Source organism: Cinclus cinclus, chromosome 1, assembly GCF_963662255.1.
Source record: "Cinclus cinclus chromosome 1, bCinCin1.1, whole genome shotgun sequence".
Taxonomy (NCBI): domain Eukaryota; kingdom Metazoa; phylum Chordata; class Aves; order Passeriformes; family Cinclidae; genus Cinclus; species Cinclus cinclus.
Genome location: NC_085046.1, coordinates 64,198,560 through 64,224,425, shown reverse-complemented (window position 1 = coordinate 64,224,425; position 25,866 = coordinate 64,198,560).

The window sequence follows — 25,866 nt, the reverse complement described above, 5'->3', positions numbered from 1 at the left end:
CAGTATGTTACCTAAACTTAGCCGCAGAGGGGCTAATCGTCTTGGATACTCAAAAATCTGTCTGAAGGAAGTAAGTAAAGGCTATAGAGAAGCTGTGCTCGGAGACCCTCTATCCCCATTTTCCAGAGTGTTGGTAATAGGAAATGTGTTAGGCAGCACCAGTGGCCAGACTGTAAAGCAGCCCTTGCTTGTTTAGTCCTTCTTATCACAGAATATGAAATCTTCCGTTTGATTTTTTCAATAATGTAAGTGGCTGAGGTTAGAGATGTGTGAATGGCTTCCCTCAAATGATTAAGTTACTCAGAATCATCCTGGGTATAAACTTGAATTTTTCCTGTATTCAAGCAGTGGTGGGATCATGCTTTGAACAATGCATATCCATAAAGGTGTTAAACTTCTTACAGATGTCCTGCAGACCTTCTCTTTCCTGCCATCTGTATTCAAAAGCCTATCTAGAAGAGACATCTGATCCTTAATACAATGCTTGACAACAAAATTAAAAACTTGAGTTCAGAAGCCAAAATAAACCACAGGTTATCATTCAGAATGCAAAGAAAATGGACATTAGCTTCTTAGTGAAATATCAGTTCTATATTTTTTTAAATCAATTTTGTAATGGTTTCTTAGGCCGAGATCAAATATAAATTATAGATTTCTCAGAAGTGTCACTATTTGAGATTTCTGATGTCTTAATTTGAGTGTAATTTTAAGTCCTGATAGCAGCATTTCTTCTAGTTTCATGGGCTTGAGAAACAAGTTTGTATCCCTTACTGGCATGTACTTCCAGTGAGTCTTTCAAAGAGCAAGTTATTAGTACTGTTATTTCTTTTGTCCGCATTTGAAACAAGAAACAGTAAAAAACTGGAAACTATTGCTAGCTTCTGTTGTATTAACACGCCTACAATGCAGTTCTCTGTTAAATAACTTGCTTTTAAAAGTCTTAGAGGATGAATGTGTGGATGCTTTTTGTGTGCAGAAGCTTCATCTCAGGGTGCTAACAGCAGAGTCAGAGCTGTAGCAGGAGTCCTGTTTCATATTCTCATGTCCTTGTTCTCATATGATTCTACAGTTCTGGTGGTGGTACTTTGACTCTTGATTATTCCCTGCATCCTCAGGTCCTCAAGAATGATGATTTTTGCCTCTCTTTCCTCTAAGAGTGATGATTTACTGATGAGCTCATTGGTGAGCGATGTGTCTTCAAAAGATGTAAACATTAAAACTCAATACTTGTACAGCACTTGGCATTCAAGCAAAGCTTCATGATGTGTTTCCAGTGCCAGACTTTTCGTTTAAGAGATTGCATACTGAAACTGTCCGGTGGAGAAGGTCAGCTGGAGCTTCTCTTCACTGCTTAAAGTTTGCAGTAAACATCTTAGTGGCTTGAAGAATGGTGCAAGTGCCCAGTCCAGTTACAGCCGGAGGAGCATGTTCAGGAAAGCATGGAAACTTATGCTGAAGACCTGTGAAGCCAATTTTTGAGCATGTTCCCAAAGAGGGTCCATAGAAGCTCTTGATAGTTTGAATTCTTAAGGGTTCTGTGATCTGGTTGGAGACAGCCAGGCTAGGATGGTATAGTACAAGCCTACTAATGAGCCACATTGTAAAGATCACTATGTGCATCTGTTAAATAAACACAAACTTTCACGTGTCTTTGTGGTATGTGATTTTTGTTGTAACAGCGTTGCTGCATTTGAGTCTGATCATAAGCATTTCAATGATTATATATATTTATAGATAGCATTAAGACTAAAAAGCAAGTTATTTGATAACTCTTCTGAGTGTCTGTTTAGCTTCCACATATTAGACATAATAAACAACAAGCAACTTTAAGGCCAAGACCCATCGGGTTTTGCAGCCCTCCGCTGACAGTTCTACCATCTGCCCAATCTCTATTGGCAGAAGTGAGAGTCTTGTATGAAAAATGCTTGGACCAAATCAAAATTGCAGATATTTGGCATCTGCCAGTCTTCATAAGCAGAGTGAGTATGACAATGTTGTCTTATTTTTTAGTTGTAAAACAAAAATACAGAACATCTACCACCCTGTAGCCAACTCCGTACTGCTCCTAAAATAACCAAATCAGTTACCCAAAAAGCACAGGGGTTCAGCTGTCAGTCAGAACATGCCAATGTCAGAAGCCAGTATACAGCAAAACATCCTGGCAAAAAATAAAAGCAGGATGAGTGGGCAACACTGACAAGTGATGTGAATTTGTATTGGTTTTACTAATCTATTCAGGAGAAAAATGTAGTTGAAGGATCTTGGTATGGTATGTCTTTTTTTGGTTTTGAAAGAGAATATTGAAGCATGATTTCAAAACTTTGTTTTGGAATTTCCTGTGAAGTTACACTTTAGAAAAATGGGAGGAAAGGGTGGTTAAAATTAAATGAAAGCATTTCAGAGCAAGCAAATAATTTTGTTCAATATAAAATAAAATCCTTTCATCATGTCCTTCTGTGGTATTGGCAGCTAAGTCTTTAACGATTAGCAAACACCACAAATTACTCTGTGTTCTCTTTGAAATATTTTATTGTAACTCTTTTTTTAAAGAGTATTAAGTTTATTAAAGAGTAAATAACCACTGTAGATACTCCATTTAGCATATTTGTGAAATGTAAGATGTTCGCAGCACTTGAAAAAGGCAAGAGTTAAATTTTGAAATTAGGGGTTCATATAACCAAAAAAAGGTGCTGCTTTTCCATTAGCAATTCTTACTGCAATTGTATCCTAAGATTATAGAAAAGTTTGGGTGTAAGTGCTCACTTGCATTTCAAAGAAAAAGAAAAAAATTCTTTGCACATGTTTGCTTCTTTGTTATAATGATTTTGGAATTTGTTGGGGTTTTTTTCCCTCTGTATTATAACTGGCCTTGCAACTTCCAGTTGCAAACGGGAAGAAATAGCAGAGTATTCACTTACTGTCTCAACCTGCTGCTTTTCAAGGTATTGTATTGATTGTGGTAAAAACTGGCTCATTGTAACACCAGATTGAGAGCCCTCCTGTGGGCAGCCTCCCTTCCCAGTCTACTGTAATCCCAGTTAGAGAGGGCTACCCTTCCCTGGGGACAAGGTGGGGTGTGTTCTCTTGGTCTGTTCCAGGCATCCGTCAAGAAATGTATCGACCCTGCTTCCTGTTCTGGTAGTGAGGGTTGACTCATGCTGAAGAACAGTGTCATCAGCTACTCTGTGCTACTATGGCATGATTTTAAACCGATGCTAAGAGCTCTGTCTGTGTCATGTCACAGCATGAACGATTCCTAGCATGGAACTTAGCAGTAGCAATAGATCTTCAAGATTATTTCCTCCTAGGTCTGTGTTTGTGGAGCTGTTACGAACATCAATTATTGTTAACTTATACTTTGGGGATTGCTGCTTATCTGAAAAGAAGAAAATCTTCATGGTGGTTCCTTGGGGAAGATTTCCTCACTGGTCTCATTTTCAAGTCTGGCTCTATCCTTTGAAGCCCCTGTTATTCAAGCTGCCCCAACCTGTGAGGGTCTGTCTCTGTTCCATTAATGCTGTCATTTCTAGTTTACAGCAACATGAAGAAACAAATGAGAAAAACACCTTGGGCTTCTAAATGTGTAAGGAACTATCTAGAGTAGCTCTATAGAATTGGGAGGTTCAGAGTACAGTGGAAGACAGAGGCATTCCGGATACCTTATCCATGTCCTATCACAGGTGGTTAGTGAGTGAAAGTCTCTTGGACCATTTCAAAATTCTTTTTTTTTTGTTTTCCATTCTTAAAACAAAGCGCAACTTTAAGATTAAATGTGGCCATAATCCATTTGACTCAATTGGAGTATTGTCTCAGTACTTTAAGTGCCTTCTGTGCGCAGAACATTGGTTAGAAATTTAAAACTGAGGTTTCAATTAGCACTTGTTAGGGTGTTAACCTGTGCACCTTCTAAGCAACAGCCTTGAACCTCCTAATAATGCAGGATTAGCGCTTAGATGTAATTTGTCTCTTCTCTGTATATTTGGTCTTAAGCCAACTCAACTCTGTAAGCTTCACAAAGTGGCTTCACATATATATCTTGCATATATAATATTGGCATATATACAGGCCCCTTCCTCAAAATAACTTATTGAGGCGAAATCTACCTTGCTGCAGTGTTGTAATTCATCACTGGTGTGGGAGATAAGTGTCTATAATTTTATCTTTAATGAGGCAAGTGGGACAGACTGTGAAAATCAACTTTTCAGGTGCTGTGAAATCAGATCATGCATGTGGCCAAATGGTGAACCTGCTTCCCCTGTAGCAGAAGGATTATATTAAGCTGAGTGAGTGATAGCCCTTTTCCTTCAGAGCTCCCTGACAGAGCCAGAGCTACCCCTAACATCAGCAAAACCATTTCTGTGTGCCTATGCCTTCCAGGTACACTTGTGTGCTAAGGCATCTCCTAATGCACTTCAAAGTCTGTGGGGAAGAGGTCACCACCTGGCTTTTGACTCCCTGGTTGTTCTGTAGCCCCTCAGAAGGCAGCTGTGCCACTGAAGTCTGGATAGAAATATTGTAGCCCATGGTGAAATAGTGACCATCTGCTCCTTACTGCAAGTCCAATGAGTAGGAATGCCCAATTTTCTTCCTTGAGAGTCTGGTTATTTGTTATCACCATGGAGTCTAACTGTTGCCAGGGCCTGTTTCTACAATAAATAATTCCACAGAAAGCTTTCTTCTTATGTGCTGGCATACAGACATCATTGTTCTTGTCCAGACCCTCATCTCAGAAGATGAGAGGAAGTATGTTTCATCTGTGGAACTGGGATACTGGTCTGGGAGTACAAAGTCTGTACAGGGCATTCAGGGTGTTAGTGAGCCTCCTGTGGGAACTCAAGCTGTTGGATGATACTGTCATGTAAAATACACACATTTCAGTGTCTGGTTGAATTTAAGTATACTTCAACACCATTAGCTATGGAAAAAGATCAGTTCTAAATCTGGAATTTCAGGCAGTAAGGCAAGCTTCTAAATGGGAAAAAATGCCATCAGGAGATAGGGATAGGTTGTGACTAGGGAAAACGTTCTAAGCATCCTTTGAGATCATTGTATAGTTTCTTGATTATTGTTTGAGTCTGTTCATATCCTTAGAAGTATATGTCTGTAGGAGATTTTAAAAAAGAAAAAAACTGCTATGGTTTATGTTTTCAAGAGGTTGTTGTAAAAGACAGCAGAGAAATGTTAAGTCAGTGCTGTCAGTTGAAGATCGTGTCTTGGGTCACTTGTGCTGACATCATCAGCCAGTTATAATTAGAAGAAATAGAATTTCTTCCCCCAAATATTTACACGAAACAGACTCTTTGTATGAACGTCAGATTCAAAACCTTTTGAAGGGGAGCAAAAGCTCAAGTAATTGTTAATAACAGTGAGGAATTTTATTTTTTTTTAAACTTCATGCAATCCTGTTAACAAATGAATGTCACTTTTTGACCTTACTCTGATTGGTAGTGGCAACATTTCTTTAGAACTTGTCATATTTTCTGTGTATATATGAGAAACGGAGATGTTTATGTGACTAATGTATTTTTAAATAGTAAGGCCAGTGGACTTTCAGAATCAAATGAACCCCACTGCTGAGACAGTGTGACTCCAGCCTAAGTGATCGCTCTGCCCGGCTGGCTGCAGGCAGCCTTTTGCGTTCCTCTTGTCTCCAGTCCAAACTCTCAGCTGGTCTGGTTGCAAAGCTGAATAAATTCATTTGCATGGCAGGGAGCCTGAAGTGATCTTCCCTGCCCCAGTGTGCCCTGACTGACTGCAAAGCACTACCTTAAGGTTTCTGTGGGGCTTCCAGGTTCTCTCCAGCAAGTGCCTCTGCTGAGCTTGGAGCACGTGTGTGGCTGTACCTACCTGTGCTGGCATCCTGGCACTGCAAGGTATTCTCAAATGTGCACCTGCTGTCTCCTGAGAAACAGCTGTCTTCCAAAACATCTTGTTCTGTTTTTGTCCCTGATCAACAGGGACCTGACTCTTGTGTTTGGTCTGAATTCACACAGAATGCAAGTCGAGTAACCTTTTCGTGCGTGGGTATTTTGTTGTTGCTGCTGTTCTGTTTCTCTCTTTAGCAGATGCTTGCAGGTTGCATGTGGTAATGCTGAAATGTGACTGATGCTTGATGTAGGGCAGAACAGGGTGTACAGGTTGAGCTTCTTGTTTGCATTTCTGATTAAATGCTTACTGTGGTGGTGCAGTTCTAAAACTTGGTTTTAAGTAAATAATAGGTGAAATTTTAATCCTTTTCAAATAGGTGACTTTTATTTGTTCCTTCAAACATAGATAAGATGATAAAATGGAAATAATGTCACTTATCAAAGTAAGAAAATTGATTAAATGCAAAATCATAGGCTGTAGCATAATTAAAAACTAGGTAAGCTTTATGACTTATGCTTTACAAATTGATTATTGGCACATAAAAGACAAGACAGGTGATAGTTTGAAGAAATAAAAGTACATGGAATGTAACAAGTGGCATGAAGTTGGCCCTCATTAATATTTATGGCAAAGAACTTTCTCAGATCTCAACAGGATTTGTGCACTTAGAGCCTGAACTTTTAATATCTGACGCACATGATTCAACTGACATGGTGAACAGTATGTTTTTGAACAATCAGAGCTAGAGGCTTTCAAGAGCAGACTGCTCTCATGCTGATGCTGACTGACGATAGAAAATCCTTTCTCTCATTTTAGCAGCTTTTCATTAATATGTAACATTAAAAATAGGCAAGTTTCAGTACAGTCAAGGCACTAGGATGTGTGGTATGTGAAAAAAAAATAGCGGATTTTCATAAATACAAATTAAGATATTTCCCTTTTAGGAAATCCATGGAATGGAGCCTATGAGAAGCACAACATGGAAACTGGAGAGAAAGAGGAGCTGTGAGAAGGCAAGTAATGGTGGGAAGGGGGCGGAAAGGTGCAGGTCTCTCCATGCTTTGTCTTGTTAGAATGACGACAAAAGCCAGTCACAGGGATGTGCGTGCTGGGGAATAATCACTACAAAATCAGAAAGCTGTTTATATAATTGCTAGTGGCATGGGGAGGAACTTGAAATGTATGAATATTTTAAAATTAGGAGAACTGTTTTCAAAACTTCCAAATCTGAAGCTGTTTGATGGCTTGCAGGATGCTTGTGAAAACTAAATGGGAGGCAGAACATCTTTGTATTTGTGACCTTATCAATGCTCTCTGGTTTATGCACCTAAATTAGTGAGCTGCTGCAGAGAGGGGAGAAAAGTACTATCCATGGAATGGCATTTCTGATACACAGCGAGGTTTTGCCAGTCCTGCAAAATTATTTCCCATTTAGTATCACCACCCTGACATGTATGCAGATAAAAAAAAACCCAGTTTCTTAAGGTTTGGAAGCTGATTGCAGTTATTAACAAATGAAAGGTTGGCTGATTTGAAAGGGAGAGGCAGATTTCTGAGATTCTTAGTCTGGTAACAGTCCTGCTGACTTTGAACAATAGAAAGTGATGTTAGATTTTTCAGGGACTCCGAGGAGCCATATTTCTCTTTGAAAACAGGACTGAATAGTCAGGTGGCTAAAGAGGAAGTGCCCTGACAACTAGTGAGCAGAAGTAGTCATTTGGAGGGGAGTTTGAAGCCAGAAAGACTGTAGGCCATACTGTGCCTGAAGAGGGAAAAAGGATGCCCATTTTCCTTGTGCTCTGGCGATTCCCCTTGGGGTGCTATCACAGCCCCAAGGAGAAAGCTGTCTGCTGGAGACGTGGGTGATGGAGTGGAGGGGAAAAATTCCACCCCAGGAGAGGGGGGCTGCAGCTGGGATTGAGTCTAGAGGCTGTTGGGCACAGTAGGCAAAAAATGAGCTGGCTTGTGGAATGAGTGTAAGGAAGGGCTAGAGAGAGAGACGAGGTAGGATTGGATGCATAGGATGACTAGAAACCAAAGATGTTGGACCAAAATTAAGAATTTTTTGCAACTGAAGTCAGTGTTTACAGACAGTACAAAACTGCTGCACTTTAGTGCTTAGCTAAATCCAAACAGGCCTTCCCACACAGGCACTATATGATGTTTCTTTCCCTGTGGTTTTCCTCCTGTCCTGAATTTAAAATCTTACCTGGGTGGTGGTAGATCAATTTGTGAGTGCTTCCATCTCTGTCTCATTCATGTCATGTCCGGCTCTAGGTACTCTCAGATGGACAAAATAGCTTGCAGAGCTGACCTTTAATGCAGAGCGTGAATTTTGACAGCTTAATATTTGCAAGACTGGGGTGATGGCTAAAATGGTGGCTGTAGTCAGTGGAGACCTGGCTTGGTTGTGCTTTGCTAAACCCAGCTTCATGGCTGGCTCTCTTGTGTGTGTGTGTTGTATTTCAGTGCTGTATGTGATCCAAATGCTGTACGTAATCTCTCCATGGTGACTGCACAGTATTTGTTTCTATTTAAGGACAGAAAGAGGTCTGGTTTTTCTGCCAGAATTCCCACTCAGGTAATTACACTTCTGCCTGTAGAATTTCCCCGTAGCTTCAATTGTAGTAGCTGTACTTCGCTCATGCTACTAAAAAGTGTGAACATAGACCTGCTGCTGTGTTTTGGGAACACAGCAGTAGTGCTTTGCTGAGGGAAGTGAAGTGACCCTGCTATGCATCCTTTATGCTAGACATGCCCCTAGTAAAGACTGCTGCATCCAGTCATGCTACTCTGCAGCTCTCATCTTTCTGAGCCTGACTTTGGCATAACAAATTGGTCTTGATAGTGAGACAGCCAGCTGGAAGCCAATGAAAAGATGATTAAGAGCCAAGAGAAAGCCATATGGAGAGAGAGAGAGGGATTTCTCTTTACAGAGTTATAAGTAAAAGTGTTTGTGTCTTTGGATCCCTCTAGCTGTTTTTTTTTCTCTTATTTGCATCAGTTTTATGGGTGGGAAGTGGTTGCAGTTGATTAGCAAATGCTACCAAATCTCTTTAGCTAGAACAAATGTTGTAAACAGTAGATATTTCGGGCAGCTCTGTCAAAACTAAAAATCAAAACACCAACATTGTAATGGTAATAGCACGTATGTCATCATTATTATGCTAATGTTAATCACAATACTATATATGATACCAACATTATATAAAAAGTATTGTTTTGCAAAAGAAGAGATACTGAATGAAGGGCCTCTTGCTTCAAGTTGACATGATGTAGAGATTTTTTTCTGAACTTATGATCACAGAGCTAATAAAGTCCAGCTCTGTCTGGAAAACTCTTCTTCAGATGCTTAATTATCTTTGAAGTCAAAGTAAACGCAGACTGTGTTCACTCAGAGCCTTATACAGAGATTTAAAACAGAGGATGTCCAACATTAATAAATTAAGACTCATCAAACATAGTGTAGATAGTAAACAGAACCAAGACAATTGAAGCAAATTACTGATTCATGGAATTCATTCTTTCTCTTCACAGAATGTTCACATGCAGATTGTGTTCTTGAATGCAGTTCTTATTCAGATTTACTAAATGAATGTTATGGTGAATGTGTGGGTTTGAAGAAAAAAATTCTGTTAACTAATTCTGTATAGATCATATCCTCAAAATTCAAGCTGTTTCACATATGTTATTGTTTCAGTTTCCCTGACTGACTGAATGCTATTCAAGTGAATAGCACTGAAACCCTGCTTGAATTGCTACTAGGAGTCAGGGTGCTTAAAGTGTTCTCTTTGGAGTTGCAAGTTTCTCATGAACATGGAGTAGTTTAAGAAAAGTCTGACAAAAAGGAAATGGGAATTTCTGTTAAAACGTGCTACTTAGTTGAGAGCAGGGGATGTAATGTTACTGTAATGTCCAAGGCAATTTTTGCCCAGTGCCCTCTTGAACAAGGATTCAGACTGGCTTCTTATGATTTTAGTTGTAATGTGGTGAGGTACTAATTGTGTGTGTGTATAGGTGGAGGGCACGGGTATCTGACTGTAAGTTTTGAAGGACTGATCTTCATGGTGTTCAGTACCTCTGTGTTGTGTCCCACATTTGCATCCAATTCTCTGCAGAACACAGGCTGCCTGAGAGGTACAAGAGCTTTTTCTTTCCCATCCAAATAGGAAAAAAAAAAAAAACCAAAAAAAACCCAACTTTATAAAGCTGAAGGGTGGTGCTTATCTGAAGTACATCTGCACCTCTGTATTCTTTTCCCCCCTCCCAAGCAATGGCAAAAAATTCCTGCTCCTCTCTCAAGCTATCTCAATGAAAGCTCCTTATGCCTATTTCAGATCCTTTTACTTTCAGTCTGAATATGCCAGGCCTTTTCCATCTTGCTGAAATTGCCTATGAGTCTTTTGAGTAGGTCTACTGGTCTCAATGAGATCCTGTTTGAATTGGTGGGAGTCACTGTTTTCTGGGAAAGCTTGAGTTTCTGATACTGAAGAGTCTTTGCAGACTTCATACCATGCAGGTGTGAAATAACCTGTAGTGGCATCTGTTCTCTGAAAATATTCAGTGCACATTAATTTTTGTTGGAGACAGTTCAGAAGTGTTGCATCAGTCTGGACTGAGTTAGCCTTTTCCCCAGGCCTTTTCAGATCCATACCATTTTACCTGGAATACTTATGCCAGGCTAGACATCAGATTTCAAGCCGATGAGTAATTCTCAAAGGTACAGTAGAAATTGCCAAGCTTTTCCTCTTAAACTGTTGAACTCAGGTGAAATACACTTTCCTAAGGCAATACAGGAACCTGAAATGTGAACCTCCATACAAGGGCAAACCAAAGCCCTATCACAATAGAATCATAGAATGTTAAGATTTGGAGAGGATCTTAAGGATCCTGTAGACCCAACCCATGCCCCCCCCGCCAAGGACAGGGACACCTCCAACTAGACCAGGTTGCCCAAGGCTTATCTAGCCTGGCCTTGAACACTGTCAGGTTGGGGCATCCACAGTTTCTGTGGGTAACCTGTTCCAGGGTCTAGCCATCCTCACAGTAAAGAATTTCTTCCTAATTTCTAACCTAAATTTTTCCCTCTTTCAATTTGTACCCATTAGTCCTTATTCTGTCACTACAGTTCCTGACAGAGTGTCCCTCTTAGGCTTTCCTGCAGACCCACTTCAAATACTGGAAGGTTTATTTGAGATATCCACACAACCTTCTCTTCCCCAGGCTGAACAGCCCCAACATTCTCAGCCTTCACAGGGCAGCCCTCTTATCAACTTTGTGAACTTGTTCCAACAGTTCCATGTCCTTCTTCTTTTGGGGACCCCAGAGCTGGATAAAGCCCTCTGGGTGGGGTGTCACCAGAGCAGAGGGGCAAAATCTCCTCTCTCACCCTGCTGGCCACACTGCTTTGGATGCAGCCCAGGATTCCATTGGGTTTCTGGGCTGTGAGCTCACACTGTGCTCATGTGAGTTTTTCATCAACCATTACCCCCAAGTCTTTCTCTGCAGGGTTGCTCTCAGTCACTTTTCTGCCCAACCTGCAGATGTGCCCGAGTGGTTGGAAGGATATGTAACAAGAGGATCTTTTGGCAATATTTCTTCAATCCTGGGCAAAGCTACATGAGATGCTGTGCTGATGGAGAAGAAATTGTGGATGTACAGGTAGTTTCACCTTGAGATTCTGCTCATCACTAGGATAAGACTCTGGTGTTAGGTAGATGCAAATTATTCTGAAGGGAATGAAATTGGCCTGTGATCCCAAGCACTTGTAGTTGCTGGAACAGACCATGACTATTCTAGGCATCAGCCTTGCTCTGTTGTGAAGTGATGCTAGAGCTCCTTTTGTGGGACAGGACAGCTCTGCTCCTGGAAAAATGCTTTCCCTAGAGAGCACCACCTGGCTCTGAAGTGACCCAGATGCTTGGTGGACAAGCCTGAAGCCTGTGTGAGCTGCTGTCTTTGCTTGTCCTGACTGCAGTTTGGGCTTTATGGAAGGGGTCGGGGGAAATGCCATTGTTTGGAATCTACATATCTGGCATGCAGTCAAGTCAGTCTTCCTTTGTAGCTTTCCCACACTAGGGGTGAAGGAGATTTGTGAAGTTAATTAAACTCCAGATTTGAACTTTCCTCATAGGTGTTGGAAACTGGCATTCTCCTTTCAGTTTATATGCATATAGAGCTGCTATGCATTGGATTTGGGATGCTCCTGGAATGAGAAATGGAGTGTATGACATATCTATCTGCTTTCCAGGGACTGCCTTGTCAGAGTCTGTGATTCAGCTCTTTGCCTTATGGATTAACTGGGAGTATTCATGTACTTTAAAAATTTCTTTTAAAACATTTTGCTGAGATGAAGTCTGTGCAGTTAATTAGAGCTCTGCCACTGTTCACAGAATGCTAGCTGTGCTGAGCAAAGCTCTTCAAACACCTTTTTCCTGAATTTGAACAGGCAAAACACTGGGCTCTCATGCTTTCTTGGCAGGCAAAAGTGGTGAGGTAAGGAGCTACTTGTTCCTGGTGGCATTTCTGTGCTGCTGGAGCCTGGCTGTGCAGTGAGGTGGAGCCAGCACTCCTCCTCTCCCGAGTCTGGTAGAAACATGGGGCAGAGAGTGGCTTACTGCTTTGCCAAATGCTCCTTACTGGGAGCCACAGATCAGAGATGTCCTTTTAGCACAGTGGTCAAATACCATTTTAGCAGATGTTTAATGCAAAATTATCAGAGGTTCTAAGAAAGCTGTGCCACAGCTTTGCTCCTCTGCTTGATAGCAAATTCCTTCAGACTCCCAGACTCTTATTTTAACTGGTTTGTAGTCCCGTATTCATATTTGAACCCTTTGTGATCCCTTCTTCATCCCTTGATTCAGTGCATCCTTTCCCTTTGCCCAGGGAACATCCCTCCAGCTTCTGCCCTCTTCTGAGTGAACAGCTTTCATGCTTTGCCTATCCTTGCCCAGAGCCAGTTCTGTTCAGAAATAGATTGATTCCCTTTTTCTATCCAAATGTGGAATGGTCCAGATTTATATGTGAAAGTTGGGATCAAAAACTTGTTGTTTGCTTCTACTTAAACAAAATATGTTTTTTTAAAAAAATAATCTGAAGATGTTCCAAAATTTCTCCTGAAACATTTTTCACTTTCTTCTATTTCAAAAAAAGATTAGCAGAAACATGGAACTGCTTTGGCAGTTGTGGAAATAAAATTAAGAAAACATGAGTTAAAATGCAATTGCTCAAGCCTGGCGGGGTGGAGGCTGAAGAGTGTTTACTAGAAACATACTTGCTGTGTGGCTGGGATGGCTTTCTGTTTAGGGAAATATTGCAAATCTATTCACTTTATGTATGGACAAGTGGTGATATATCTGTGCTGCATATCATGTCTGTACCCCGAGTAAAGAAATGCCTTGTTCTCAAGAAGCTTCCATCTCTGGAGTGAAAGGCAGCAGTTATTTTTAGTTGTGTGCTGCAGCATTGCACAGGGGAGCACAGGATAATGCTGTTTTCCCAGCTCACTTCATGGATGACTTTGCTAATTTACTAAGTGAGGACTGATGACAAACTAGTACCACCAGGAGCACAGACACATCTTTATGCTTTTTTTGAAAGAAGTCAGCAAGGTTGTGCTGAGGAGCAGTCTAAAACCAAACAAAAATTATTTCATTGGAGAAAGGCTCATAAAGCTTTGCCCTGTAACTGTAAATGCTTGAAATACCAGCTTTAGAAAGAAACATTGCCATGCAAAGCCTGGGCTGTTTCTGTCATGTGCCCATAAGAGTGGGCACTGAGATGGTGGTAGCTGGTAGTCAGGATGGAAAATGTCCCCTGTGTAAAGAGTCAGCAAAAGACTTGCATCTTTACTCCTGCTCAAACCCCTTTCCTGAAGATTTAACAGATTCTGACCAGGTACTGCTCTCTCTGTATGCAAGAGATATGTGCTGCATTCCTAAGCAGAACAATCCCATGGTTTTCTGACCTGTGTGATCAATTGGAGATTAAATCCTAACGTGAAACCTTACAACAGAAGGTTGCAGTGGGCTTACAGTCTTGTCAGGTTTTGGAGTTCCAAAGTCAGCATTTTGCTTGGGTGATAACACCAGAACCATCACGTTTACTCTTCTGTCGACAGCTGCTCTGCTGATTTCCCTTTGCAAATGGCTTCGGATTTTGCAAGTGTAATAGGTGAAGAGCCATGTGAGTGCAAAACAACAGTTTGTTTCTGCAGTAAATGGAAAAGACAGAATGCAAACATACAGTAGAAATCTTGCCTCCTGTATTGCAATTGCTCATTTATTTTTAGAAAAATGGTGTGACTGATGTTTGTTGGAATTTTTATGCCCTTTCCTAGTGAGCATTTGTGTATTTCTTCTCTCCAGACTAGCTTCATTATTGTAAAAAAGAAGTTAGTGTGCCCAAGAAAATGCTGTTGTTGAGGGTGATAACATGTGGAATTTGGTGACTTAGTTACTAAAGAACATTATTGTAGCAGTTATCAGAGAATAGAGATGTAAAACTGTTTAAACTTGGCAAGAGCATCCATGATTCTGCATTTTCTTGAGGAGAAGTGCTAGAGTTATTGTAAAACCAAAGCATAATCACAGCTTACTCTGTTTTACCTGTTTGTTTTTTGTTTGTTTTTTTTATTTTTCAAAACTGAAATATACACAGAAAAACATTTGAAAATTAAGGATTTCAGTGCAGTTTGAAGACCTGTAAAAAACCAGCCCTTATGAATTTTATAAAAGCCTTGCTGGGAATGTTTTAGCAATTTGTACTGGTGCATTTATAACAAGGCATAGTGGGAGTGGAAATCATGTTTTATGCATTTGTGAGCAAGGATTTTCAGTTGTATTCACTTTATAGAGATGAAAAATATTAATTAAGTCATTCAGTCATGTTTTCAGCTCTGGAACTTGCATTCTTGCAGAGGAATATTGCAAGTGGACTTCAGACCATTTGGGACTGTGATTTGGTTTGTATTACCTGTCACCATAAATCTTCAGTGCTGTATATACTTTAACATATGACCAACATAATGGTACTAGTAATGTTTTGCTTCAGAGTAAATATTCAGCCTTTAAATATCCATGATAATTTCTCCTGTTGTTTACAAGGGGCTCCCACTGTGGCCATTAAAGGAGAACATATGGCTTATTGATATGATGTCAGCTTCTCAAGGTGTTTCACACTCGGCCTGTTCTAGAACTGACTGTTATCTGATATGCACTCTAGAAGAAGTATCTTTAGATGCCAAAACCAGTTCCCAGGTGAGAGCCTCACAGCCAGAAAGAAGTAAAAATTGCCCTCTGGCCTTCCACCATCAGTCACCTCGCCTATCCCCAAATTTTTCTTCTAAGATACATTGACTTATATTTAGCTTCCTCTGAAAAGAATTTCAAGCTTTTAATGCAGTTTGTCGTTTTATGCAAAGCTTTACAACACAGTTTGCCCTTTGTTAGAGGATGTCCATGCTGGGTGGTGAAAGACTAAGCACTCTGTCCTTCATAAACTTTATGACAGCCTTTAAAATAACAATGCTAGAATAAATTTCAAAGTGTGGCATTAGTAGTTTTCTCCAAGAGCTCTGACAGGTAGAACTGGCAAGGTTTGCTGTAATCTGTTATAGCCTTATATTCTTGCATACAGCCTTATATCCTTGTTGTAAGCTGCCTGTGAAGACTACATAAAAAAGCAGTATTTTTCCACTCCTATTACAGGAGCAGTAACCTCTGGGTGAAAGCAAGCAAGGTGGAGAAGGAAGAGGGTGCAATTTGGATTTGCCATGGCTAAATTCAGCAGTGCCTGTTTAAGGGATTTTTAAGTTTTTTGTGGGGTCATTCTGGTTGTGTAAGAATTTTTTTGATTGTTTCTCTAACAGTTGCTGTCTCTAAATGCTTGGCATAATTCTGCTTTGCTTACCTAAAGCAGAGTCTTACTTCTCAAGTCTGTGAAATTGTTGCAGTCTAAGCCTAGCCTGATTCTGGAATCTGCATTGGCATACTTAATGGAAAATATCTCAGGGCTTAAATAACTAAGCTGTAAAGATTTTTCTTCTTGTTACCCTAATTAAAAAAAAATAAGAAATGGAAAAGCAAGATATTTGTGAAGTTATGCTGTATTTTATTTACATGGATATTCTGGTGTCTAAGCTGCTGTTTATTATGATGAGAGAGATCTCTGTTGTGTGGCTGGTTCAGACACTTAAAAGTAGACGTGCCTGTCAAGGGTACAGACCTTCTAGCACAGGTAATATGATCCAGATGAATCAGTAGCTTCAACTCCAGCTCAGGCACAGAACTGAAATGAATTCCTTGTGTGTCAGCCACTAGTTTGTCATGGCACAGCCTTGGCAGAAGGACTGTGTTCTGTATCAGGACCCTACCCCAACTGTGGGGGTCATCTTGCTCAGTCTTTTGGACCAAATAATCATCAAAATCAGCCTTAAGGCAGGCTTTGGATGTTTTACTGAAGGAAACAGGTTGGTTTTGGTGTTGTTGGTTTTTGGTGGTACGGTGTTTTGTTTGGCTGTTTTTTTTTAATTAGGAAATCAAACCACGTTGGCCTTGTGAGTCTCTGTCTTGCCTTAGTCAGGTCAACACATGAGACTTGGAATGGCACTATGGTTCTGGAGTGCTGGCAAGTAGTCTGCACCAAGGAGAAAGTGTTTTCCAGAAGCAATGGCTCTCCCATGACCCGCTCAAACTGTACTTTTGTTACAGAGTACCTGCAATATAGCTTTGAGGGCTGGTTCCTGTAAAACTGTCAGACTCAGCTGAGCTTTAGCATAATGCAAACTTTTGTCTGCATTCCTGTTCCCTGACCCGAGTCTGCCCTGCAATGACTGTATCTAGGGCTAAGAGAAGAGTTTGGCTTCTCCTGTCTTTAGTACATTCATTCTTGGGATACTCCTGTAGCTATTCCAGGGTACTGCTGAATCTCAAGTACAGAGCTGGGCAACTGATCACCAAAGAAACCCATGAGAGAGGTAAGCCTTAAGCCAAAGACAATACCCTAGATGTGGGGGTGGTGGCTTTTCTCTCTTTGCCAGTCCTCGCTGTTCTTGCCAAACCTGCCAGTGGCAAGATGTGAGTTAAAAGTTCTCACTTCTGGAAAGCCCTACTCACAGCCCTGCTAAGCAGCAGTTCGAAGATTGTTTTCATGCTTAGCATGTTTCACTCCTGCCTCTTCAGAGATCATGTTAATATTATCACCTCTCATCAAACATTAATCTGTACATCATTTGCCAATTGAAGCATGAGTAGGTTGCACAGATTTATTCAGCAAGCAGCAATTGCTGCCTAGACTCTGTGGTCTAGCTGTTAACAGCTGGCTGTTTGGGTTGTATTTTTGTTAAGTGGAGAGCCTATTTATAGGCAGCAGAACACATGCACATCCTTGTCTGTGCTACTGCAGATCCAGGGTAATCTCTGGTACAAAAGCCTAGTCTACCAGCTAGTATAAGGTATACTAAAATGAGCGTGGGAGAGTTAGAGATATTGGTTTTGTTGGGTTTTTTTTCTGCTTTCTCTCTATCTTGAAGCTTTGGACTGATAGCACAGGGACAGGCTGCTTGCCCGAAAACTGGGGGCAAATATTTCCCAGGATACAGGGGAAGCAATCTATGGTGGTTGTGTCTGTCACAAAATATCATTGAAAATATTATTGTGGCAAAGGATCTGATTTTAAACAAGGTATTTAATGTGTGTGTGTGCATTACACCCCATTCTTTACCCAGAGGAAGGCAAAGTTAGCTTTTGTTTGCTTCCTGAAAATTAGATGGCAGGCGAGGTATCAGTGGTGACAGGAGCCTGGGAGCTGTGTCATTCCTTCTCAAGGGCTGGAAGAGAAGAGGGTGTTGGCTAACGCCCAGCAGAGGAAAACGTATCTGTGTGTGCACACTTGACACCATTAGTGAGATGGGAGTATGGCCTGGTGCCCCAGGAGTTTGTCTGTGGCACTCTGCTATTCAGAGGTGCTGCTTGCCTGAGTCACTCTTTGTGCTGAAAATGAAATGCTGTGATTCTAGCAGAGCACACAATGAACTGCTGATTACAAAACTGAAAACAAAGTTAAAGAGAAAAATGAGCACAGTGTAATTTTACATCATGCTAAACAGCTGTTTGTTTTTTTTTCTTGGTTGCTTTAATCTCCCTACTATAAGGTGTTATAGCAGAAAGTGGGAAACTGGGTTTCTCCCTGTCATACACTTGCTTTCTCCAGAGTTCACACACCTCTGGGCTCCTTTTCTCTCCATTTGTTCAAGAAGGATTTCCCATGATCTTGCACATCATTTTGCTGCTTTCATCTTTCTGCAGTGCTCTCTTCCCAACTCGTGCTTGCTTTGTATGTAGGAATTCATACTTTAATTCCATCACAGCAATTATTCTATCTGGGGGGAGGGAAGGGAAGTACTCACTTCAGTGAGTATTGCATACATCTGTCTGCATTTCATATTCAGGCACAAAGGTATAAAAACCGATGCACTAATTCAAATATATACAAGTAGCATGCACTGGCAATCCACTCCTAGCCAAGGATGCAAATGGATAGGCTCCAGTGCTTTCTGCAAGGCGCTGTGCCAGCATGATACAGATGATGGGGAAGAGCTGAGCAGATACTTAACATCTCTGTGTGTATCTTCCCCATTCTGTCACAAGAGTACCTCATATAAATAAATAAAAGGGATGCTGTTAAGTCATGCCAGTCAAAGAAAAGTCTGAAGACAGACTCTGGCTGCCTGCCTGGTAGTGCTAGGTTTTGTAGGCTATGAAGCATATACTTGTATCTGAGAAGGTATTTAACTGGTGATCCATGGACTTCTGGAGACCTGGGATGATTTCTGAAGGAGATGCTAAATGTAAATACTGTAAATGGTAATGGGATTTCAATCTACTCCACAGGAACCAGCACCTCTGTTAAAAAATGCTGAGGTCTTGAAGCTGTAAGAAGTTGTTGACACCTATTTTTTCATTTACAGAAAAAAAATCACAAATGCTGTAGGACACTCAATGCCAAGATAGCTCTGCCTTTTCTCTGTCACACTGACATTGGTGGGATTTTGGTTAATAAATCTGCAGGATCCCACTGTTAGCTAGACTTGAGTTTGGTGTTTAGGTTTTTTGTTTGTTTGTTTGTTTTTTGTTTTGGTTTTTTTTTGGGGGGAGGGGCATTTGTGTTCTTTTCTCTCCATGTAGGGCTAGTAACAGGTCCCTATTTCTTCAGTTAAGTGACTTCCTCTGGTTGGGATTTGGAAATCAGAACTTTTTATATTGCTTTATTCTGCTGTCCTTGAATCTCTTTTAGGAAGTTGGTGTCTCTGAACCACCTCTGGAGTAATTGGAGGGCAGACGTTCTGTGAGGTTTGTGCTTGTTTAAACAGTAAATTAAATTGCAGGGAAGCTGTACTCACTCACAGACACGATGATTATGATGTTAAAATGGTACTGGTAGGCCCACGCCTCCAGCCCCATGGGAGTCCTTAATGGAAAACAAGGAGTTGTAACATCACTGACCCTGTAAGATGTGACCTTGGGGAGTGTGGGGGAAACACCAACCTGCTGAAACCTTCCTCCTCCCACACTCCAGCATGGAAGAAGGCAAACGGTGCTAATTTTTTCTGAGGAGTTAGCAGAAGCAAGTGTGGGAATGTTTCTAGAGCAGAAGCAAGCACACCTGACAGCTTTTGAGTGTGTGTAACTTTTAAATGAAAATGAGAACCGAGCCCAAGCTGAATTTCAATTATCATAAGATACAAATTGAAAATAGAGCCGAGGCTTCAGATTAAAATGTTCATTTTTTACTATGTAGTTTTGACTTTGGTACATGAGCTTTCCTCGTGTTTTGATATTGTCAAAATCACTTTATAGCAACAGGTCCCAGTAGATTACAAAAAACACCTTGTAATATTTTAGTTTGTTAAATTAAAGGTTTACAGCAGCAGGCTATGGTTTAAAATCACGGTTCCATGAGTCCGGGCTGTTGGTTCCCAAAGGGAAAGGATGGGCAAGGGAGGGGTGTGTCGTGGTGTGTCTTCTTGTCGTGTTCCGGGCCGGTCTGTGACTGGAAGCGGCAGATCAGGCCAGTGCAATTCCCGCTGGGGATACAGCCGAAGCTTAAAAAACAAATGAATTCTCCCTTTCTGGGTGGGAGCTGAAGCCATCTCAGGTTTGCCTCTATGCATTCCTTCGCAGCATCTTCCCCTTGTCTGCTCTGCCCTCACAGCCCGTTCTGCTTCCCTTCCCTTCCGACCACCTTTGTTCGCCCCCGTCGGGATTTAGACTCGGCACAGAGCCGGCTCTAAGAGTGGATGTTCACGGGCCCTTTGCTCTTGAACCTCCTCCTCCTCCTCCTTGCCAGAGTTTGCCCTTGGGCCGCGCCTGCTTTGTGCCGCTGCCGGCGGTCGGGGCTGGTTTAGCCTGGGAGTCGCTGCGCCTTGCCCGCCTCAGCCGCGGCGGGTCCCGCGCTGTGCCCGTGGGGCGCTGTCGGGGGGCACCGCGGACACCGCGCCTGTGCCAACAGCGCCTGTGCCAACAGCGCCTGTGCCAACAGCGCCTGTGCCAACAGCGCCTGTGCCAACAGCGCGCGGCCGCTCTCCCGCGCTCTCCGTCGCACGGACCGTCTCGCGCGCTACTGCGCGCCTGGGTCTCGCGCCGGTGCGCGTGTTTTGGCGCGTGCCCGCGCCTCCCGCCGGTGCCTCGCGCCCTGTTGCGCGCACGAGCCTCGTGCCCCGTCCCGCTGCAGCTCTCGCGCAAGTGCGCGTGTCCTGTCGCGCGGCCGACTTTCGAGTCCCGTGTCTCGCGCAGGTGCACGTGCCCTGTCGCGCGTTATGTCTCGCGCCCCCTCACGCGCCCGGGTCTCGCGCGGGTGCGCGTGGCTTTTCACGTGGGCGAAGCTCGCGCCCTGTCACGTGCTACATCTCGCTCAGGTGCGCGTGCCTTGTCGCGTGCCCTTCCGCGCCGCGGATCACGCACGCGACCCTGCCGGTGGCGGCCACCAGGGGGCGCGCAGCTCCCGCCGCCCGCCCAGAGCTGCCCCGCAGGCCGTGGCTCCGAGGGGCTCGGGGGGCTCCGCGCAGCTCGGGGGCTGTGCGGGGTGCCGGCACAGCAGCGGCGCTTCCAGTGCAGTGTCCTGCGAGCAATTCTAGATAAGGGTTAATTACCGACCCCTACCCCCGCCAATTTTCTGTAGATTTTTAAGCTATTTTAACCTTCCTCTACGCCCTCGGCACGGTAGCGGGGAGCAGCGCTCCGTGCGCCATGCCCTGTTCGTCCGTGGGCCCGAGGCCCCCCCCCGCGCCCTTGCTGGCGGGGATCCGGACGTGCGCTGCCGCTCGGGCCGGGGGCACAGGGGGAAAAGCATGGGCGAGAGGGAGAGGAACGGGCGGGTTCCGGCCGGCGCTCGGGCTCCCGGCGCCGCCGCAGCCGGGCCGCGCGAGAGGCCGCGTCGCTGGATGGGGGCCGTGAGGAGCCGGGCGGTAATTGCCTGCTTGACGTCTGCGAGATGCGAAGCGCGGCTGAAAAGCAAGCCTGGAGTGCCCTTCAGGAGGTCAGCCTGTACGTCACCGGCTTTTATTCAGGATCTGCACCTAAACTCTCTTGACAGATGAGTTTCTAACTTAAGCCACTCCAAGGAGGAGGATACCACGATATCCTGGGTTCTACTGTGCAATTATACCTAAAGCTGGAAAGGCTCTCCTCGTAATACTTAACTCAGTCCTCTCTACTGAAAATTGGGTTCGTGGTGTTATGTGTACAAAGGGTCATGTGCAAACTTTAGGTGTCTAAAAGCCCAACTTTTTTGGAAACCTATTGCCATCTCTCATTTCTTCTTTCTTTGACTAAACAAGTATTTTAACATTTCCTCTTCATTAATGTTTTCCCAGCCCGTTCAGCCTTTCTGGCCCTCTCTGTATTCCCTCCCATTTAGTCACACATTCCACAGTTGGCCACACTGAAGTGAATGCAAGTATCACATAACATGTAGTGATCACATCTACTCTTGAGTGCCTGCAGCGTGAACTTATGAAATCTTTGGGAGCATTTCTACATTTATTGTAGCGTAGGGTTTTTTTCCCAGGCTGGAATCCTTACAGCAGTGTTTTGTATTGGGGGAAAAAACGGCCGAGCTTTTATTCCTAGATAAACCTCTTTCCTCAATCACCTGATTTCAAGTAACTAATAAAATTAAAGTGAATCTCTGTCCTCCATGTGCCATGAAGCATTGCTTAGGGGGTTGGACGAGGCTGTCTCTGTTCAGTTAGTCTCTAGCATGTTAAAAAGGAAATTCCGGATTTTTTCTGCATTAATAAAAGTTTCAGCAAGATTTCTCATAGTGAAGGTTAATTATAACACCATGCATCTTTGATACGCTTCTTTGGAATTCACTTCGCTTGTAGGCGATGTGAGCCTTGGGTCACAGTGGGTTGCTCCTGGTTGTTCCCCCACTGTCCAGACTGAGGATTCAGAATGCCTCTCAGAGATCCTTCAGTCGATGTCATCGATCAAAACATCTCACAAAGCCAAAGCATCCATGTGTTGTGAGGGGAACTGAATTCCCTCACTTGGGGTCAGTGGATGTCACGTTGGTGTGTCAGCCTTGAAGGTCAACCTTGTTGTGCACAGGGGTAGTGATGAGGATGTTAATTGGGTTGTAAGTGGACTTGAGGGTGCTCTGACAAGTGACTTCTGCTCTTTTGGGGCAGAGCAAGCAGCCTGTGTAAATCTGTAAGTGCTGAGAAGGGGAGGCTGACAGCTACAAATGATCCTTCACTTGTTGGTTCCTCCTGCTCTTGGCTACCCTGCATGCTCGTTCTCTGTGGGAGGGTGGACCTTGTTTGCTGGCCGGGCTTCAGCTTAGGCAGAGCCCCTTGTTCCCTGGGAAACTCTTAAGGATGTGCAGTAGGAGAGAACATTGGCACTAGACTGTTGCTGAAACTGGAGGGGATGGGAAGACAATTTGCATCTGCCTATTCAACCTCCCAGGTTGGGTTAAACGTTTCCTAGGTGCAGTTAAAAATGTGCTTTCTGGTCTGTCCCCTGAGTGCATAATGGGAATTCCCCCCCCAGTTCTGTGGCTGTGAGAGCTCTGCAGCAGGTGCAGCACAAAGCAATGCACGCAGTCGGCCACGTGTTGCCTGCATGTGCATGAAAGGGCTCACACAGGAACATGTGCACCGCCTGCAACTGTGCTTTCTCTCTGGGCCCCCTGCTGGTATTTTGTGCTGCTTTGGCCACCTCTGCCATCCCTCTGCCATCGGACCTGGGCTTGTCCTGCCCAGGAGGGTGCTGGCAGCATCTCTGATCACTCTGTGCTTCGTGTCCAGGATGTTCTTTGGACAGCTGGTGATTCATGTACCAAGTTAAGGTACTTGCCCTAATGTGGGTCAGAAGTGTCTCCGTACATCTTTCTGGGAATTTTGTTTAGCGTGTCCTTTTGTTACATGCCAAGCAAGCCCCGCCTTGATGTTTGTAGCCTGCCAGATGTTGGAATGGTATTTTATTTTCCTGTGGCATGTTGCTGTGTAACCCAGCAGGCACGATACTTGATCTTTCTCCGCAGCTTAAAAAAATTTCTTGTCTTTATAGACGTTCAGAGTAGCAATGTGTCTGCCTGTTATATTCTCTCACTGCTTATACTTTGTGGTTTACTCTGGGTTTCAGTGTCTTATTTTAGCTTGTTACTATCCTTGGATTTTATTCTGACACTGCAGCTGGTTGGTTTAGTTATTTTCTTTTACTTAAGGAAAAAGGCTGGAACTTGCCCCCTAAAAGTGCTGCTTCAGAGCAGCAATACTGTGCAGGGGAAGAGTGGAGATGAAAGAACAAAAAGGAACGGATGCTGGATCATTCCCAAAGAGAATTATTTCCTGATTATGTCAGGCTCACTTTTTACCTGAATGTGTTCCTCAACCACGACATCATTGTAAGTAATCGAGAAGGGATAAGAAAGATAAAAATATATGTATATGTATATGTATATGTATATGTATATGTATATGTATATGTATATGTATATGTATGTATATAAATACATGTATATGTATACATAAAATATATATACATCTATAAACTCAGTTCATTCAAATTCATGGAAATCTGCAAACTATGTTGTGTCACAGAATGGTTTATGTTGGAAGCGGACCTTAAATTTAAAAAGATCATCTCATTTCAGCCCCGCTGCTGTGGACAGGGACACCTCTCACTAGACCAGGCTACTCAAAGCCCTATCCAACCTGGCCATGAGCACTGACAGGAACAGAGGCATCCACAGCTTTTCTGGGCAACCTGTTCCAGTGCCTCCCCACCCTCACAATAAAGAATTACGTGATTAGGTAAAGATGTGAGACCTTGTACAGTTGTTAAGCTAACTAATGATATAAAATATAGTGTATGGTGTTGAAATTAATATAGTGTCAATAGAGCAACAAAATCTCTTTGAGTTGTTTCAGAGAAAATCCTCCACTTTACCACTCCTGTACAGATTCTTTATGTACATAATTAACAGCTTAGAGTGCTTTCCAAATAATTGAATTAACTATGTAGCGTGTTTTATTTTCCCAAATGTGCAGCTTTCCCCTCTGATCTGTGCAAAAGATTACATGAACCTGATAACAGAATAAAGTGCCTTATGTGATCTCCTACTTTGAGATGCCAGTGAAACAGAGAAATATGTTCTGCTTGTTTAGCCACAGAATGCACTTGAAGCGCAGAGCTGCTTAGTGAATGACAGACTGAAAGATGACCACGGAAGAAAATTATCTGACTGTCTGTGTGTCTATATACATTGGTAATTCTGAGATTAAGCTGCTGGGTTGTGATGATGAACAATTGTTTGCTACAGTTGTATGTGCTCAACGTGTGATTTTTGCGCAAAAATATGGACAGCATGAAATGTACCTATTGTTACTTATTTTTTAAAAGGTGATGTCCAGTTAGCAGACTTAATTATTTTGTGTCTGTTGAAAGCAACGATAAGACTTCCAATGTATTGCCTTTGGGGTTTTTTCAGTACTCATTACAATGTTTCCTGGCATTCATCAGCACTTCTGAATTACTGGGAAGAGTGTAATTAATCATTCACTTCCTTATGCTTCCTACTAGACAAACACAGATCATTGCAGGCAAGTTGAAGTAAGCCATTTCAGATTTTCAAAACATGCTACAGCTAGTGGAAATCTTGGGGTAAGCACTGCTTCAAACATTCTGTCAACAGATTACAGCAAAAAAGGTAACTCAGTGCCTGACTGTAACAGGATTTGATGACAAGTGGTTTATGAGTTGTCTTTGAGGAAGGATTTCTCTGTCACTAAGTCAATAAAAGTTCAAGGAAGAAGTTTATGGAATTTGTTTTTGGTCCAGCCCAAGTACATCTCAAAGCAACTTGAGAAAATAGAGTTCAAGTGTTAGAAGCCCCAGATTCTGCACCAGTCCTTGTCAGCTGACAGTACTTTCATTGGGATTTATTTAGGTTTGCTGTATTAAATCAGAAGTAACATACATAAAAGTTCTGTTTAGACCAAAAAGGAAAAGTAAACCGAGTAGACAAGTTCAGACTACAAAGATCAGAGTTTTTATCTTTTTTTCTGCAAATATGGAACATTTGGAAAGCATTACGTAAACAGAACTTACGCCAAGTGTTCTGAAATAGTTACCATCTGATTTGTCTGCATGATATTTACTTGGTATAAAATGCATGTTTCTCTGTTTTTGGAAGTGAGCGCTTACCCATGAACTGCAACCTGTAGGGACAGAAAGTATGTTCTTAAATGGTTTGTCAGCAAAAGTTTAAATCTGCTGCTGTCCCTACCCACCCAAGTGCTTCATAAACTCACATCACCTCTGGAATGAAAGCACTCACAGCACTCAGAGAGCAGCAGCCAAATGAGTAAAACGTGCTGCCCCATGAGGAGGGGAGGGAGCAAGCTGGCCAAGAACTGAGTACAAGTACATAGCCCAATTTCTTCTGAAAGAATGAAACAATCCTTTTATGTCCTTGAAGGAAAGTAACAGC